This window comes from Lycorma delicatula, chromosome 13, assembly GCF_047948215.1.
Source record: "Lycorma delicatula isolate Av1 chromosome 13, ASM4794821v1, whole genome shotgun sequence".
NCBI classification, from domain to species: domain Eukaryota; kingdom Metazoa; phylum Arthropoda; class Insecta; order Hemiptera; family Fulgoridae; genus Lycorma; species Lycorma delicatula.
The window spans coordinates 13,698,652-13,719,227 of record NC_134467.1 but is presented as its reverse complement, the minus strand read 5'-3'; the positions used below and the strand labels follow the sequence as shown (position 1 = coordinate 13,719,227).

General features: G+C 30.9%; 1 protein-coding gene across 2 annotated transcripts in view; it reads left to right on the top strand.

Annotated features, from left to right (window-relative positions):
* Positions 1-20,576, top strand: part of LOC142333932 (uncharacterized) — a 137,361-nt gene that overhangs the window by 1,864 nt on the left and 114,921 nt on the right. The window contains exons 2-3 of one of the 2 annotated variants that reach the window (XM_075381557.1): positions 16,913-17,046; positions 19,877-20,027. The gene's annotated coding sequence lies outside the window, so the exon portion shown is untranslated. The remainder of the gene's footprint in view (positions 1-16,912; positions 17,047-19,876; positions 20,028-20,576) is intronic. The other variant, XM_075381558.1, reaches the window with a different exon arrangement.

Below are 20,576 nucleotides of genomic sequence, written 5' to 3'. Positions count from 1 at the left end.
TTTTCTGTATGTTATGGGGTAATTAAACGATTTGACTCATCAAATCTCTGGGTAGGAAAGAGTACTACAAAATACTGTCCGCATTCAATGGATTGGAAATTATTTCCAATAAGTGAAGTGAGTTCCTCTTTTAACTCAACCTTATGGCATTTCATCTGTTTAGGTATTTGTGATGCTATTTTGGCACACATTTTCTGATTATTGTGAAATTTTACAGCAATGTTCCTTACTACTACGCAGACTGATTTATGTATAACAATTCTTCTTAATTTTTTTTTGTTCCAAAATAGTGGCTGTTAAAAATTATAAAAAATAAAAATAACACGCATGTTACAGTTTTTATTTTCTACACAAGATATATAATAACATATTATTATACGTTATATGTTATCATTTATATGTTAATTTAATTATTAAAATATAAAGTTAACTTACTATTAGAATGAATTAAATTAGTTAACTTACTATTAGAAAGAAAGAATAAAACATTGGTGTCCTGACTTGACCGACATAGTAGAAAAATACTGGAAACTGCGTGAGATAGAATGTGTATGAAAGTCTTGTGCAAACTAAAAATCCTTTCCAAAAGAAACTTTTACACAAGAAACCTGAAAACAATCATCACATTAATGCTACACAAACTATTTAAGCTGAACGAAGCTTTCAAAATTAAAATCAAAAACCTACCTTTCAGATTTAAATCAAGTAGGAGCAGGAAGTTCCCTTGGGTACTATAGCCAAAAGGACCGAATGACCATTCCTCCTTCACTCAACCCAGTACTAAGTCTCTAAGTACTAAGTCTCAGCTACTGATCCACTAACTAAACTGGAGTTAGTAGGGTGGAGACCAATCAACTTGTAGAGGACACTCCCAAAGATTTTCGTCTCTCATCTCCAATAATAATAATAAAGCAGTTGATCTTATTGTTCTTAGTTTTTAGGTTACAACAGTTCTCTAACTTTTTCTATCCTCTCTGCTATATTTTACATTTATTCAGATCAATACAACCTGACCATTCTTTATTGATTTTCTTACAGTATTTTACTTTTTAGAGTTTTTGGAGAATCGGCTAAGGTACCCTGTTCAGTTGTAGGTTGTTATCTGCAACAGATACACATGTCTAGAAACATGTGGTTTGAAGATGGGATGTACATATGAAGTTTTGGATCTTGTTTAGTGTTTGAATTAATATTAAGGATTCTGTAATATTTCTGTAAATAATCTAAATTTGTTGTGTGGATATAATGTCCAGCATATTCATAATTAAAAGAAAGCCTGCCGCTGGCTTGAGACTCTGTATTTATCATTATTATCTATTGTACCTAAAAATGTTCCTATCTGGAATATAACAATTCTTAGTTATCTCACGAAAAGATAGAATGAATTTCAAGAGTCAGATTGCTGTTTGTTACCCGTAAATCATAAGTCATTTTGCCAGATGTTTAATAAGTTAAAAATTCTAATTTTTCATTATATTTAAGTGTTACCTTTACTAAAACAAAAACAAAGAATAAATCACAATTAATTTTGAAAAAAAAAGAATAACTGCAACTGTTAAAGTGAACAAAAAAATATTGTCACATGTTCGCAGTTTGACAAGGATACTGAGAGACTAACAAACATAAAAATTTCTTATAAATACAATTTAATTTTTGCAAGTATTATTTCTTTTACTGTTTATAAAAGAAATAATACACTTTATGAATAAATATAATACTGTCACTTCAACTACCGTTTACTAACTCACCGAACAACTTTGTGTATTCACCCACTGTCCACACAGGAACACTTGTGATGTACTCCTCACTCGTTGTTACCATACACTTACTGATATCACTGTCATCACAACCAAGTCGAACTCAGGCTTGTAAAACTACTCACTGTTATCACAATTGCACTGAACATGGCCTCGCAAAACCTTTGACTATTCCAACCGGTCCCTGTTAGTATTTATATCCCTGGCCTGCAGAACCAGTATCTGACTTGTTTCTTTAATTACTGAAGTGTAATAATTTTCATTGTCTGCACTCTTATGTTTTTCTATAATTCTTAGTGCCATTGTTTGTATTATAAAGAACAAATTGTTAAACGAACCCATTATTCTATGAAAAGAATCCTCTTTGGTTTTTTCTATATTCTTCTTTATTTTTTCTTTCTTCTTAATCGGAAGAAACCTTGATCCATTACACTGGTGCTATTAGAGTATTTTCATGTAACACAGCTCAAAATCTTGGCTTCTAAGAATTGTAATGCCTTCAGTTACCATTTTTAACAAATTACACAACCGTTTAAAAGAAATTCCCACCGATACAAAAACTGAATTTAAAAAAATTATTCTTTCCCAAAACCAATACACCCAATCAACTCTATTGAAGAGCTAATAAGTGTAAAATTAATACTAATATTTAAAAATAATGCTTCTTTGTTTAACATATACTAGTACAATTGTTTCAATTAATGACTTGAAAATTGTAATTATATTTTTTAGTGATAATCACACAGGGAAAGTGCATAGTGTTTCAAGCACCTACAGAGTAATTCAGTGTTAAAAGATGTACATGGTATGTTCAATCATAATATGATGAATGAGCAGACCATACATTAGTATTAAAATAAAGGTTTAAAACAATACTAACTAGTCAGTTGATTTCAATCTTGAAAAGGTGTATTTCTTATGTCAATGTCCGTCTACTGCCCTAACCAAACACTTTACAACACCATAACTCCATAGAAATAAACAAATTAGTTGATCCATCTTGCTGGATTCATTGGTAATTGAACAAGTATCATTTTCTTTCTAGTAGTATAAAATTCAGTTCATTGATTGCTCTGTTAAGATGACTTAATAAACTATTTTTATCATAATTATATGTACGCGTGTAAAATAGTAAGTACAGTAAATACTAACACTTTTCCATCTGTTGACTCATAATGATGTTTATCATTATTTTGTTAGTTAAAATAAATCTTATATCTTAATATTAGTTTAAAATAATACGGTTTGTTTAGGTTTAGTGTGACTTATATCCTGTTGATGATACAAATATTAAAGTTAATGCAATAAAGCTAAAGCGTAATGGAGAATAAAAAAAAATCATTCTCTAAACAAAATTTATATTATAAAAATTCTCTCATATCCTAATTAATATAGATTATATATGTATTCTTTGTATTCTAATTTTTCTAGTATACAAAAACTGTTATCTTAGCGGGCAATTTTTAAATTTAAATTTAGATGTACTAAATGAAGAATTAGGTCAGTAAAAATTATAAATAACCATTAAATGAAAGATTTAAGGTAATAATTAGTAGTGAATCACAAATTCAAAAAAATGTATTTTTTGCTCATTACATATATGAAGTACGAGTATATTATATCGAATGAAAGTCTATTCTAATCAATTTTATCCAACCCATGAGTCCGATTAGTATTTTGCCTGTTATCGATATAAATTCAAAGTTTTAGTAACATAGTACTCAGGGCTTACCTCCATTACCAGTGTGTGCACAGAATATAATCCACGAGAAGAACAGACACCAAGTGACTGGTGCAAAAGCAGCATCTAATCTGTCATAGACATAATTACGGTAGCTCATTTTGACAGGACTTAAAATCGACTGGTATAAAAGAACTAATGCTACAAACCAGCCTAATGTTAACCGTCCCTAAACTCAAAACACAAATATTATTTTTAAAACCTAGGATTGTTTCGATCAATATAACTGTGATAATAATCATATGCTATATAGTAATTGAGATACTGTAATTCCATTTAGTAAATGGTAACATTTATAGACAACAAGCACAGAGTTAATTTACCTTACACAAAATAAGAAAAAAACAACTTTTGTCTTTCCTGTTAAATATTTTCTACTTTCATGGCTAAACATAAAACATCTTTATGAACAACAATTTTACACGATTTACCATCAAAGTACAATACACATAGATCTTCGTTTTTACCATCGTACTTAAAAATGTTCCAATGATTCAAGTTTGCTCACCGGAAAGAAAAACTGCAAAAAGGTAAATAAGGGACTGAAAAATGTATTTACCTGTAGCAGGCACACATTCTCTAGATACTCATTATAATCATAACTTTGTAGTTTGAGTACTGTTTATCTTTCTTAGCTTTATTCTTGTATTAGCTTCTTTCTTAGTTAAAAAAGGTAAGCGGTACTCAACATAGAAACTATAGTGATCTTAGAAGAAATTAACAGTAATTATTATCTTAACAATAATTTTGTAGTTTGATATAAGTTTAAATTTAAAATAGATTTACAAAGAGATATAAATATTTTATCAGATTGCATCCTTTCAACACAGTAAATTTAGTAAGTGTTGAAATGTTACTTACTATTCGTCGTTTTACTTTTTTAGGAATAAAATAAAAAAGTGAAAAATAATTCAAATAAATGAGTATAATAAACAAAAGTGTAGTGTATTTTTATTAATTTTTTAAATAAAAAAAAAATTTGCTGAATTTCTTATTTGTATAATAATCATGTAACATTTTGAACAGTTTGTAGTGAGCTATAACATTATATGTCTTATACGCATATAAGACATGCGGTGTCGACATCAATTTTTTTTAATTTGGTTTAATATTCAGTAACAATAATAGATACCGAAGATAAAGAAACGTCAACGTTTTAACTTGCAGTATCATAGCGAATCACGTTTCTAACTTTGCTCAAATTTTTACGATCTTTATATAAGCATAACCCAAGAACGATTCAACCAATCTTCATTAATTTTTTACACGCGCAACTTCAGATATATTTCTAAAGCATAACTAAATTTTAATAAAACTAATCTTGTATTTTTGAAGATTTTTCGAGCCACATATTTTTTTTTTTCATAAGCTTATAAATATATAAGGAAACCCAAATTAAATGAACGTACAAAAAGTAAAGAAATTCATTTTCACCCCTCAATCCCACCATGCGAACGAAGTAATACCGTACTTTTTTTTCAAAAAGTCTATTAAAACAATTATTTATCTTTTTTTTTATTTCCTTTAAAAAAAAAATGTCAAATTTCTTTAGACATCTTACAGGTATAAAAAAAAATAAATAAATTTTTATAACATAAACGACCATAGTTTTCTTATTTGATAAAGAATAATGCATATTGTATTATAACACTGGAGTCACGTAGTCGTAAAAAGCTTAGTAGAATCCAAAGGGATTTAAAAAGATTTTACTGAAAAATAACTTCCCTGTGTTTTCTTACTTATACTGTCTTTTGTAAATTCCTTGCGACAGTTACGGTAGAATTAAAATTTAAAAAAATAAAACACAAATCTTATTTTTTTCTTTAAACGATAATTTTTTTTATATATATAATTATGTAGAAAAAAATTAAACAAGTTATCAGCGAAAAGTCTAATAGACTTTCCCGAAGAAACATTATTATTATTGTTGTTATTATTACGGTTTAATTACATTTTATAAGCGATTAAAAATATTTTAACGTTTATGATTAACCGATATGTTTTAACATTCCTTTAAATCACGTGCAGTGACAGCTCGCGTATAGGCACTGTGGAACTGCAGCACCCGCTATTTCCACTCGATATTATCGATAACATTTAATATGTATAACGAGTCCTTTTTTCTTTAGTTCTTTCTTTATACTTGGACAATATATAATCCTTAAGCTTAATGTCAGTAGCCATTCCCCGGTTTATAAAAAAGATACGAAAATCGTTGTATAGAACTGTGTGCTTCACAGTTCTAGCGGCGTGGTGTTTGGCTGGTTTTGCGCATGTTCACATAAGAAGCTGAACCCAAGGCTGTAAGGAAAAGAGAGCGCTATCACTCCTGCAGTGCCGACCCTGGCGTACTGGTGAAGGTAGTTTTTTTTTTACTCCGTGTGTGAACGGAAGGTTCCTTGTTCGTTCCCTTTTCTAGTTTAGTCGGTGGAAGGAATATGAAAGCGGTTTAGTTGTTTTTTCAGTTGCGATCAGAAAATGGCGGAAAGCTCTTTGATTTCCAAATGTGTGCAGAAACACGCTGGAAGGCCGAAAAAGAAGGTATCTAGTAAAAACGAATTGCGTATTAGTTTCTGGATACATAGTAATTAAAATTAAACACCCTTGGACTATAGACTTTTTAGCGGAAATTTTATTAAGTTATTATCTAATAATAGACTAATAACCGTAATTATAACCGTATAAATAATAAAATGTCAATACAGATAAAATATTTTAGTAATATTAGATTTTTTTTTGTCTTCAGTCATTTGACTGGTTTGATGCAGCTCTCCAAGATTCCCTATCTAGTGCTAGTCGTTTCATTTCAGTATACCCTCTACATCCTACATCCCTAACAATTTGTTTTACATATTCCAAACGTGGCCTGCCTACACAATTTTTTCCTTCTACCTGTCCTTCCAATATTAAAGCGACTATTCCAGGATGCCTTAGTATGTGGCCTATAAGTCTGTCTCTTCTTTTAACTATATTTTTCCAAATGCTTCTTTCTTCATCTATTTGCCGCAATACCTCTTCATTTATCACTTTATCCGCCCGTCTGATTTTTAACATTCTCCTATAGCACCGCATTTCAAAAGCTTCTAATCTTTTCTTCTCAGATACTCCGATCGTCAAGTTTCACTTCCATATAAAGCGACACTCCAAACATATACTTTAAAAAATCTTTTCCTGACATTTAAATTAATTTTTGATGTAAACAAATTATATTTCTGACTGAAGGCTCGTTTAGCTTGTGCTATTCGGCATTTTATATCGGTCCTGATTCGTCCATCTTTAGTAATTCTACTTCCCAAATAACAAAATTCTTCTACCTCCGTAACCTTTTCTCCTCCTATTTTCACATTCAGCGGTCCATCTTTGTTATTTCTACTACATTTCATTACTTTTGTTTTGTTCTTGTTTATTTTCACGCGATAGTTCTTGCGTAGGACTTCGTCTATGCCGTTCATTTTTTCTTCTAAATCCTTTTTATTCTCGGCTAGAATTACTATATCATCAGCAAATCGTAGCATCATTATCTTTTCATCTTGTACTGTTACTCCGAATCTAAATTGTTCTTTAACATCATTAACTGCTAGATCCATGTAAAGATTAAAAAGTAACGGAGACAGGGAACATCCTTGTCGGACTCCCTTTCTTATTACGGCTTCTTTCTTATGTTCTTCGATTGTTACTGTTGCTGTTTGGTTCCTGTACATGTTAGCAATTGTTCTTCTATCTCTGTATTTGAACCGTAATTATTTTTAAAATGCTGAACATTTTATTCCAGTCTATGTTACTGAATGCCTTTTCTAGGTCTATAAATGCCAAGTATGATGGTTTGTTTTTCTTTAATCTTCCTTCCACTATTAATCTGAGGCCTAAAATCCAAATCGGTCTTCTCCTAACGCTTCTTCCAATCTCCTCTTTTGTATAGAATTCTAGTTAAGATTTTTTTTGCGTTACTAGTTAAACTAATTGTTCTGTATTCTTCACAGTAATGTCGTGTTCTTTAAAATATATTTTTATTTTGATAAATTTTTTTGTTTCCCCGAGTGAGATACATCTTAACAAGTAAATTTTGTACTAAAATGTGGACTAAATTTTTAAGAAAATCTCTCAAAGTTGTGTAACACAACTGGTCGCGTCGAGTCAAATCGGTTATCTTTGTTACTTATATTGCATTAACTAAGGGAAGCTGGATATTGACTGATAGAACGGATTACGATAGCAGATTAGCAGGCTTGCCAACCTAATACGATTGAGGAAAATATTAAATTTTGAATATAAAATAGTGTCTCGGGTGATATAGACCCGTCGCGACTAGTTAAGGCTTAAATTATGTACCATTATCTTTAACGTGATAAAGTGTAGAATTAGTTTATTATCCTGCTTCCAGCTTCATTTTTTCCGGGTTTTTTATTAAACAGAAAACTTTAACCGTTGACTTGAAAAGGCATAGAAAATTTTTTCTGGAATAGCACTTAGCACTTCCACTTATTTTAGCTACGAGCCACCAGTAGTCGTGTGATCATTATTTAGCGACCGATTAAATTAATACACACATATTATGTTAATTATAATATATAGAAGTCATTCTCATCCGTTTTAGGTCCACACCCACCCTCCCCCTCAAAAAAAGAAAAAGTGTAATGAATATTTACCCTTCCATAATAGTAACCCGATGAAACCTAGTTAAAATAAATTTTAAGCTGTTTAGATAAAGACGGGTATTAAAATGCATTTATGAACTATACAAACATGATTTATCGGTTCCAAATTAATGCGTACATGCTTCTCGTAATTTGGTCTGCTTGCATTATATTCGTTTTGAGAGCGTCGAATTCGAACATACAAAAAATTCAGTTGGCGAAGTACATCACGGAAGATAAAAGAACATAGATGAAAGAAATACGGGGTACTAGTTTGTTAGGTGGGGTGGACAGCCTCAGCAGTGAGAGCCAGCATGCTGAGGTGTGCTGGTTTCAATGATCTGCTGAGGACTCCTCGGGTGTGTTTGGTAGGAATAAAAAATATCAAAAGATCCATGGGCCACACCACGGCATTGAGGTATGGTGTGGTGCCATAAAGGACAAAAAATGAAAGAAACCTCAAAAGAGCCACCGGTTAGTCCGACCTGCCATGCCGGTATATTGCCGGTAGTTGGGGAGGGCTAATTAGAGTAACGGACACTACCCTGGGTGGCGTAATACCATCAAGTCGGTCCGGCCCAGGGGAGTAGGGGGGAAAAAAAGGATCAGAAACGGAGCTGGCCTCCGTAGGGCGAATGGCAGAGTCTCTGCCTTTCATCTGGAAGTCCCGGGTTCGAATCCCGGTCAGGCATGTCATTTTCACACACGCTACAAATCATTCATCTCATTCTCTGAAACAATACCTAACGGGTTTCCGGAGCTTAAAGACAAAAAATAAAAGGTTCAGAAACGGAAAAAAAAATAAAAAAAGGTTTAGAAAGGAACCCCGGTCCAAAGTTCTAAGGTTAAAATCCTAGTAAAGGCAGTTACTACATATAGTAGTAACTTTTTTCGATTTTTAAAGATTTTAAGATTTTTGGACATTTATAAATATATATACATTTTTTTTTTATATTTGCGTTCTTTTTTTCGCTTGTTTAGCCTCCGGGAATTACCATTCAGGTATTACTTCACAGGATGATATGTACGGGTGTATATTTATGTTTATTTTAATTCTATGTGAATTTACAAAATGCTGTAAAAATGGCTGTGAATTTAATTTTAAATGTATTTTAAAAAAATTTTTATTAGTTTAAATGTTTTATTTTCTAGGCTAATTGTATTTTCTGATTTATATATATATATATATATATATATATATATATATATATATATATATATATATATATATATATATTATTCCGGGGGATAATAACGCGAAAGCGTTTTTTGCCTCCAAAAAAAAAAAAAAATCATTACATTTAGTTAGTTGAAACTTATCTGCCGTGCAACGATTAGGTAAGCAAATGTACTCGTAAAAGACTGTGGCGGTATGGGGAACAAGCAAGTCTGGTACAGTATTAGTTCGGGTATTTCCGCGTCTTTTCGTTGACATTCGTCCGTCGTCTCGCTAATGCACTGTTACAAGAATTAACGTGTTTATTCAAGTAGCTAGCTGTTCGTCTTCAGTTGTTATCTGTTCGGTTGTGTTTAATTACTTTTTTTTAGCGTATTACTGAATTATTTTTCTATAATTAGTAGTTGTTTGTATATTTACATATATTTAATCGTAATTCTTGTTTGAAATTTACGTTCGACTGGTATAAATATATGTTATGAAGGTAAGATTAATTTATATGACATGCTAACTAACCGCTAGACAAAAAATTTGTTTCATGTAATTTAAAAAAGCCGATAATTAATTTTAATTAACCGATTAAGTTATGTAATTCATTTTTAGTTCGATTATTTTAAGCGCTATTTGTATCTTTATGATAAAATATTCTCTTATATTTTAAAACATTAACCAAAGTTACCGTTCAAAAGTATATATATATTAGACACATTAACTGCCGTAATTCTGCGCCATTTTTTTTTCAAATTGATACATAAAATAAAACGAACCAAAATCTCGGTCGAGTTCCTTAATGGACAAAATCATATAGCGATATTTTGCTTTTTCGAAAAAAACAAAATATCACTATAACTTTCTTATTATGTAAAATATCGAATTCGTTTAAATACCTATTCTATGGATAAAGCCCTAAAACTTATCTAAATAAAGTGTTTTGATATCACCAACCATCGGCCCACGTAGTGGAAAAAATGGGGTTTCAAAGACAAAAAAAAATCATACATCCCATTAATAGGCACAGAATCGAATCGGTCTAAAAGTCGGCGTTAGTCTTCTAAATATTACCTAAAACTTTTATCTGAAAAAGTTTTGATATGACCAACCCTTATGACAAGGGATGACAAAAATATTGCTGGAATTGTAAGAAGCAAGGGCTTGTCGTATGCGAAACATGTGAAATTTTTTTAACATGCAACCATTGTCGTAATGAGTATTTTTGAAGTTTTTCTAACTTTAAGGTGGAAATCGTTTTTATCTTTTTTTGTATTTTCTAAATAAAGAAAAATGTAATCCTATACCTTTTTTACTCTCACGTCTAGATAGTTCTATAACTGTACAAGGAAAAGTATTTTAATCGGTCCAATTTGGGTATATCCGGTTTTTATCGAATCTTGACGTTTTGACACCTAAGGAACCAAAAAATAAAAAAAAACAAAAACCACGTGGAAATTATTCAGATGTTAATGTTCTATTAACGTATAAGTGTTCGGTGTTGGTCTCTAAATCACCTTATATTTCCCGAACTACTGGACCGATTTTGACCAAAGTTAGTTAAACTATTTCTATGTATAGGGCATTGATGCCATTAAATTTTTAAATTAAAATATCAGTAAGACTGTAGAGCAAGGTCACCCTCAATATCTTGAGATTTTGCCTAATTAAGATCATATTTTTCTTGGGAAAGTTTGTTAAAGATTAAAAAATAACAATATCTGCAAAAATACTTTTTTAAAATTTGCACCCCCCTACATAAAATGCTTTTGTTGTCGTCTGTTATGTTGTAATATCACAAATGAGTCGTAGAATTAAATAAATGAATTAATATTTAAAGTGTAAAGTAACTCGGTTCGATTGGGTTTCGAATTCGATCGTCCGGTTGACTCCGTACCTGGTACGTTAAGCCCCGCAGTTATTCAACCTGCCGACCGTAGAAGCAAAATTAGTTTTTTCTAAGTTGCGAAATTACATTATTTTAGATAGTTCCGACCGTCGCCGCTAGTCCTGACATATCCACATGAATTAAATACGGTATGTGCGCGCGCTTTAATGAGAATAATTGAATTAAATAAACGAAAAATATTACGTTTAAATAAAATGATAAATATTTTTAATTAAGTTACGTGTGTATGCATATGTAAGCCGTGTATCAGAAATAACCCACTGTTGTCAGGTCTTTTTTTTTAATATACCACACATATACACGTAAATTATAACGGAACCCTATTAAAAATTACAATTTATTCAAGTTATAAAAAAAAAATTATAACATTTTAAATAAATAAACGCTAAACTTATATTTATTATTAAATTAGCCGAACCGGCAATGCTTCGCTATTGCTAGATTTCAGTATATGTATATATATATATATATATATATATATATATATATATGTGTGTGTGTGTGTGTGTGTGTGTGTATGTATAAATTAAATGAACACAATTGAAATTTTGATAAAACATTAACAAAACTAACATTACAGAATTTCACAAAATTTAACTTTTCCCTTTTACCCTTTCTTAATTTTCCCTTTACCGTTTCCCCCCTTTTCTTTTTCCTCCTTTCCCCATTTTCCTTTTTCCGACATTTTATCATATTCACTTTTCCCGTTCTCCCATTTCCCTTTCTATTATTTTCACCTTTCCTCAATCTCTCCACTTCCTTCCCCCATTTCTACTTCTCTTGTTTCCCTTTCCCCATTCCTCTTTCCTCTCTTTCCACTTTTCATTTTCTCTTCTTTCCCTTTCTACTATTTTCCTCTTTTTTCTCATTTTCTCACTTCCTTCATTCATTTCTCTTTCAATTATTTTCCTTTCCCCCTCCCTCTTTCGTCCCGTTCCCTTTTCTTTTTTTGCTCTTTTCCCCTTTCTTTCCCCCATTTTCCCATTTTTTATTTTTTCTATTTTCTCCTTTCTCCCTTTTTCCCGCCCGTAAATCGGTCCAGTACTTTTTTAGTGTATAGCGGGGACCTACATATCGGAAACATTGAAATGGAATCGTAAAATATTTAGTACAGCGTATGTTGCTACTACGTCCAACAGATAGCACTGTTTTTAAAAAAAATCACGTTTTTACCTGTCACAGGTGTGACATCTTAGGTATATAAATACACGCGCATATTCGAATGCAACGTTGCGTCAAAATTTCCAAGCAATCGGTGAAGAACTTTAATAGATTTAACATTTTGAACAAACTAACAACATTTACATTTTTATTTATATAGATTTCATTATTTTAACTTTTTCTCTTTAAAAAAAATTCAAATATGATTTGTAATCATCATTTTTAACAGTAAGATCTAGACTACATTTTATCTTAATATACGCTTTCAAAAATTACAAATAAATAATTATTCTTTTTTTTTTGAACATTTATATTAAAATTCATCTTATTAAACACGTTTTTTTTTAAATTTATTTTTAATTTAAAAAACAGAAATTGTTGCAAAAATTTTATTTAACAATAATTTATTATCAACGTAACCTAAGATAGAATAGTAGATAGTATCTTACTAAAATAATGCAAATCAACGGTTTGTGTTAAAATTAGAAACAAATTGCAAAATCCGCATTACAATAAGACAACGTTGTTAATCTAACAAGACAAAAGATTTAGTATCTTCATAAAATACCTGCACCAAATTTAAAAACTTACCAGATAATCCTAGGAGGTGAGTTTATAGAAACATTCTTGTCGGTCTATGTTATCAAAGGCAGCCTTAAATCTATAAAAAATAAAAATATTTTCTTTCCTTCTTTACAAACCTTAAGGTTAATTATACTATAAAGATTAAAAACATTATCTGTTGCAGAGTATCCTCTGCAAAAACCTGGTATTAATTTAAAACCCCATTCCTGGATATCCACTCTTCTAATCTGTGCAATAAGATACCGGTAAATAGTTTCAACAAAGAGCTCAGAAAGGATATACCTCTACAGTTACCGAATTCCTGCAATGATCCTTTTTTGTCAAAGGGGAAGATTACTGAGTTTGGAATGCTACACGAATTAAAGATAAAATTGAATAAATTCAGCACTAGGGATAAAAATTCATCTGGAGCCTGTTTGTAAAACTCGAATGGGATTCTATCAATACCTGGGGCCTTATTGTTTTTGACTTTCTTAATTATTATAGTCAATTCCTCTTTTAAGATTAATCGGTCTAACTGTTCGTCTTCTCTATTTGGGCATGCATAAATTGTATCGAAACTTGTATCATTGGCAGTAAGCAAGGCTGAGAAATGAGCATTCCAAACATCCAGACTGATATCGCCTGCACTCATATATGGCTTAATCTTAAAAGACAAATAATTCCCAAAACTGTCCCTCACGTTACCAAATTTATCAAATATTTCAGATATATGGTCGCTACACTTCTTCCTGCACAACCTTTTGTACTCTTTATTAGCATCCATATAGTCCCTCTTAACTACCTCTGAATTGTTAATGTGGTACAATTTAAGTAATCTAAACACCCTGTCCCTGGCCTTCCTACACTTAGCTTCAGACCAATTTTGTTTGAGCAGTACTACTTGTACTTTTCTGCCATCGAAGTTTAAATTATTAGATAAATACAATCATTCAAACATCAACCACCTCGTTTGTATTTTCAGGTAATGTTATTCATAATTCTCACAACCTATTTGTGTAAACTAAATCATCACTTCTAGACCAACGTAATTTTGAGAGCAAGGGCAGAATTTCTATCTGTATTAATTTCACCATAAATTTCAATTTGTAGTGGTATATGATGCAGAGAATGCATTTGGAATGACTACGAAATCCTTAATTATATCTAATCCATCAAACGAGACAGTCAAAATCTATAACTAAGGAATGATCTCCTACCACCAATAAAAGTATATTCTCCATTTTTATTACCACCCATCCTTCCATTCAACACTATTAAATTAAAAGATGCACATTTTTATTAATCTTAGACCCTTTCTAAATGCAACTACATCTTTAGAGTGCCTTGTGTGCTCTAACCTGGCACCTATATCTAACTCTTCCGGCGTGCTTTGATCACTAGCAATTCTCACATTGAAATCCCCTATCAGAAGACAACATCTGTTTTCCACATGATCCCCCATCCAATTTTGCAGTTCACAAAAACCTTTTTCCCATTATACTTCACTATTTCCTGATAAATAAACAGGGAACAACAAAATTTCCTTCTGTGGATGCTGAAATAGAATAATGCCCATTCCATTTATTGCCTACTACCATTCCACCTTTAGGTCTTCCCATGGTGAATTTCTGGTAGCTGGTAGCCATCAAATGGAGTAACCTGAAAAATAATTCTCCCAGGAATCTACCACATCAGATTCAACATGCCTCTCTGTTAGAAAGAACACATCATAACTACTAATGAAATTAAAAAAATCTAAAATTGAACATTTTATTCCAGTCTACGTTATCGAATGCCTTTTCTAGGTCTATAAACGCCAAGTATGTCAGTTTGTTTTTCTTTAATCTTCCTTCTACTATTAATCTGAGGCCTAAAATTGCTTCCCTTTCCCTATACTTTTCCTGAAACCAAATTGGTCTTCTCCTAACACTTCTTCCACTCTCCTCTCAATTCTTCTGTATAGAATTCTAGTTAAGATTTTTGATGCACGACTAGTTAAACTAATTGTTCTGTATTCTTCACATTTATCTGCCCGTGCTTTCTTTGATATCATGACTATAACACTTTTTTTGAACTCTGACGGAAATTCCCCTTTTTCATAAATATTACACACCAGTTTGTATAATCTATCAATCGCTTCCTCACCTGCACTGCGCAGTAATTTTACAGGCTCCGTCTATTCCAGGAGCCTTTCTGCCATTTAAATCTTTTAATGCTCTCTTAAATTCAGATCTGAGTATTGTTTCTCCCATTTCATCCTCCTCAACTTCCTCTTCTTCCTCTATAACACCATTTTCTAATTCATTTCCTCCGTATAACTCTTCAATATATTCCACTCATCTATCGACTTTACCTTTCGTATTATATATTGGTGTACCATCTTTGTTTAACACATTATTAGATTTTAATTTATGCACTCCAAAATTTTCCTTAACTTTCCTGTATGCTCTGTCTATTTTACCAATGTTCATTTCTTTTTCCACTTCTGAACACTTTTCTTTAATCCACTCTTCTTTCGCCAGTTTGCACTTCCTGTTTATAGCATTTCTTAATTGCCAATAGTTCCTTTTACTTTCTTCATCACTATCATTCTTATATTTTCTACGTTCATCCATCAGCTGCCATATATCATCTGAAACCCAAGGTTTTCTACCGGTTCTCTTTATTCCGCCTAAGTTTGCTTCTGCTGATTTAAGAATTTCTTTTTTAACATTCTCCCATTCTTCTTCTACATTTTCTACCTTATCTTTTTTACTCAGACCTCTTGCGATGTCCTCCTCAAAAATCTTCTTTACCTCCTCTTCCTCAAGCTTCTCTAAATTCCACCAATTCATCTGACACCTTTTCTTCAGGTTTTTAAACCCCAATCTACATTTCATTATCACCAAATTATGGTCGCTATCAATGTCTGCTCCAGGGTAAGTTTTGCAGTCAACGAGTTGATTTCTAAATCTTTGCTTAACCATGATATAATCTATCTGATACCTTGCAGTATCGCCTGGCTTTTTCCAAGTGTATATTCTTCTATTATGATTTTTAAATTGGGTGTTGGCAATTACTAAATTATACTTCGTGCAAAACTCTATAAGTCGGCCCCCTCTTTCATTCCTTTTGCCCAGCCCGTATTCACCCACTATATTTCCTTCCTTGCCTTTTCCAATGCTTGCATTCCAATCTCCAACTATTATTAAATTTTCATCTCCTTTTACGTGTTTAATTGCTTCATCAATCTCTTCGTATACACACTCTACCTCATCATCATCATGGGCGCTTGTAGGCATATAGACGTTAACAATCGTTGTCGGTTTAGGTTTTGATTTTATCCTTATTACAATGATTCTATCGCTATGCATCTTATTAATGATTTATACGTGAGTATTTAACTTTCTGTAAATCAGTTTGCATTTTATAATGAGAAATATTCTATATATTATCTTAACTAATAAATGGCTAAATATCACTGCTGCATAATATAATTAATATGTTTTAAAAAACATTTAATTTAGTAAGAAATTCAAGAAAAATGTGCATTTAAATATTGCAAAAAAGCAATGTACAAATAATTTTCCTATTCATAAGAGTATTTTCAGTAGTTTGAAAATTTCTCATCTGATTCAATACTGTAACTGATATGTTTTTTTTTTTTTTTGTTTTTTCCACCCTTTCCCCTGGGCCAGATCCACAACAAAGCAAAGCCTGCCGGGTTGTCTATTCAAACGGGCCTCCCTGTCCGCTGCTCATAAGTCTAGTCCAACAGATCAGCCTGCTGGTTAGATGCTTTCATTGCCTGCCTCTAACCCCTAGGCAATGAAAAGATCTAACTGGCTGACCTGTTTTGACCGTTCTAACTGACATGTTTTGAAACGTACATACTGACCCAATATGTAATAATTCAGTAATATCAAATATAATACTACATGTTTTTTTAATGAAATATAGCAGTTGTATTTTATGATGTATTGTAAATTTTTATTTCAGTGCCTTAACTGAGATAACAAATAAACGGCCATTCATTATTAGCCGATCAACATTTGTTGGTCAAGGTAAATATAGTGGATCATGGACTGGTGATAATGTTGCTGTATGGGATGATTTGTACCATTCTATAGCAGGTTCATTCAAGTTTTACGTTAATTGTAGATTAGAAGAATTAAAATATTATTTACATGTGGTAAAAAATTTTACGTAAAATTTATTGGCTTTGAGTGTAATAATTGTGTAAATTATATTAAAAGTAAAAATTTCTATCCCCCTTTCACTCTTGTTTATTTAATTACAATGATAGTTTGATTTTTTATCTATTTGTATAATTGAAATTTAAACTTATCTTGTTATAATATTCTTTCCATTATATCCATAATATTTGTTATGAATTATATCCTGAAGTTAGCTAACATTTACTTACATCAGAATTCATAATTGAAGTTTATCCAGAGTCTATTATATAGATACTTATCAATTTCTGCTAGATATCTTATTTAACCCTTTTGTTACTATAATAAAAATTCCAATTGCATTACTCTAAAGAACATTGTCAATATTTATTGGTATTTTTCTTTTTAATAGCAAAAATTTATCTTTTTGAAGTACTTTATGTTTTTGTCACTTTATTCAGAAAAATCTGATTTATTTTGTATAGTATCAAATAATATTGTTTTCTTTGTGATTTAATAAAAATTAAGAAGCTTAATCAAGTTCCAGGATTGTAATTATCAATTTTAAAATTGACAAATTATTTTAAGTAATTCTCTACCTTATTTAACATAAACAATTTTTTTCTTATTTAAATTTTTGAAATCAAGTCTAATATACTTATTTTTAAACATGTTATTACTTAATAATTAAGGCCACCCCAGATGAAGAAGATTTTGACTAATATAGACTTATTTTATATGCCATTCTTTTGATTTCATCTTTGATTAGTTTAATAAGATAAAATGTTAATATTTTTTATAGTGTTTATACAGTTACTTTCCATCTTTGTATTATAGTTGCTTGTATTGTAGTCCTTACCATAATACAGTGTTTTCTGGGTGACTGTGCTAGCACAATTGATAAAGAGAAAGTGATTTCATTCATTGCATTTGAATATCATCAGTTGTGATGCTTTTATTTTTATTTCATTTTGTTATTTCTATTTTCATCCTTTAACTATTTCTATTTTTTTCCTTTTATTTGTGTACTGTTTTATTAGTCTATATACCTGTTTTGTAGTTAGTTTAATATTTTACTGTTATCCGTGAAGGGGCCCTTTACACTCTTCTCAGACTTGGTTGAAGTTTTAAATTCTAAATCCTCAACATTTATATATATATATATATATATATATATATATATATATATAAGAGGTCTGTAAATAAAGTAATGAGACTGGTTCAGAAAAACTTTTTATTTACAATCCAATTATACATGACCTCTATCACCTTTGAAATAGTTCCCTTGGAAAGCCGCGCAATGCTTCAAATAGTTTTTCCCACTCTTCATAGCAGTCAAATGCTATGAAGAACTCAGAAACCAGAATATCCTTCAGATGGTCGGTTAAATTTTTTCTATGTTTTCTACTGTTCCAAAATGGTCTCCTTTGAGGTGTCTTTTTAAAGTCGGGAACAGGAAAAAGTCGCAGGGACTCAAGTCTGGTGAATAAGGTAATTGAGAAACTACAGGACAGTTTTTTTTTGCGAAAAACTCATTAATTAAGAGTGCAGTGTGACAAGGTGCATTGTCATGATGCTGCAGCATCAGTCTTTGATGGCTGGTCTCACATGGTTAACTCTTTCACAGTCTTTAAAGAATTTCTCTGTAAACATATTGATTTACACTCTGTCCTGTAGGCAAAATCTCCTCATGGACAATGCCATTACTGTAGAAGAAACAAATTAGCATGGTTTTGATTTGTTCATTTTTGTTTTTTTTGGACTTTGTGAGTTTGAAGTGTGCCACTTCTTGCTTTGGCATTTTGTTTCTGGGTCATACTCAAATATCCAAGATTCATCACCGGTAATAACATTTTTTTAGAAAATTAGGATCAGTTTCAATTCGCCCTAAAAGTTTGCGGCACACTTCCACCCTGTTTTTCTGTTCAACAGTGAGGTATTTTAGACCAATTTTGCACACTCTTTTCATGTCCAATTTGTTTGTCAAAATTTAATGGACTGTAGTATGGTTCAAATTCAATTGTTCTGCAATCATTCTGACAGTTAATCACTGGTGCACCGTATCAAGTCTCTGATTTGCTCAACATTGTTATCACTTTTTGACGTTAACAGTCTTTCAGAGCGTGGATTGTCTGCAACTGATTCCCGACCATCTGAAAATGCTTTTAACAACCTAAAAACTTGGGCTTATGACAGAACGTCATCTCCACATATCCTTTTCAATTTTTAAAAGTATTAAAAATATTACTACCTAATATAACCATATGCTTACTAGTAACTTTACAGTGCTGCCACTTTCGCTGCTAAAAAAACTAGTCTCATTACTTTATTTACAGACCTCATGTATGCATATATATATATATATGTTAGATTCCTTCTGTGATATTAGTTTTAAGTAAGTTTTTGAGATGTTAGTTGTGATACTATTTTCAAGTGTTTTTGATTTTAATGTCATTTTATGATATCTTTGTTCTGAGCAATTAAAATGCAAAAGCACATTTTTCACCTCAAAAAAGTCATAGTGTATACAGTCTTATTTTTTACCTGTTAATTATGATTAAAATTTGTATTGTATGCACATTTAATTTAATTGTGAAGCTCACACATAATAACTTGTTCTAAACTTTGTCGTTAAAAATGAAACGATACAGTTTAGAACTGTGTGAAAATGAAATTATGTTATAATATACATATTTAAAAGTTTATTGTTTTCATTTTGTAAAACACTATTTACAAATTATTTAAATAAAATTGATTTGATTAAAAGGAGTTTTATTTTTATTTTCAGATGTTCTGAACATGAATATGTTTGGTATACCATTAATTGGAGCAGATATTTGTGGTTTTCAAAAAATGCTACAGTTGCACTTTGTCAGAGATGGTATCAACTTGGTGCATTTTATCCCTTCTCATGTACTCATAATTCTGATGATTGTGTTGTAAGTATACCTTAGTTGATATATTGAGTGTTTAATTAATTAAATACTTTGTAATTGGTATTATAGAATTAAAAATAACTTTATATTTAGTTCTAAAAAACTATTTATATTTAGTTCTTTTACCTAACCTGGTAAAATTATTTCAAGTTAATTACTTTTATCTGCTCATAATTTGTTGATTTCAGTAGAGTTAATATCTTTATATTGTTCATGCTTTTATGATCCTATTACTACACATCTTTGTACTATTTTTACTTATTTTTTTATTTTATGTATAACATATATCCATTTCAATAGTCGTTCTACTTTCTTTGTATATTATCTGAGACTTTGTATTTTGTCTTCTTTGTTGTGTTAATGCTTATATATCTGTGTCGCATACATGCACAAACATGAATATATAAATTTATATATTTCAATATACAGAGTGTTCAAAAGAGACCCCATCACGTAGTTTAGTTTATAAATAATATTTTATTGACAAACACTTAATAATTTACAGAAGGTGTTAAAAATGATGACCATCCACTTTTATGCACTCGTCAACAT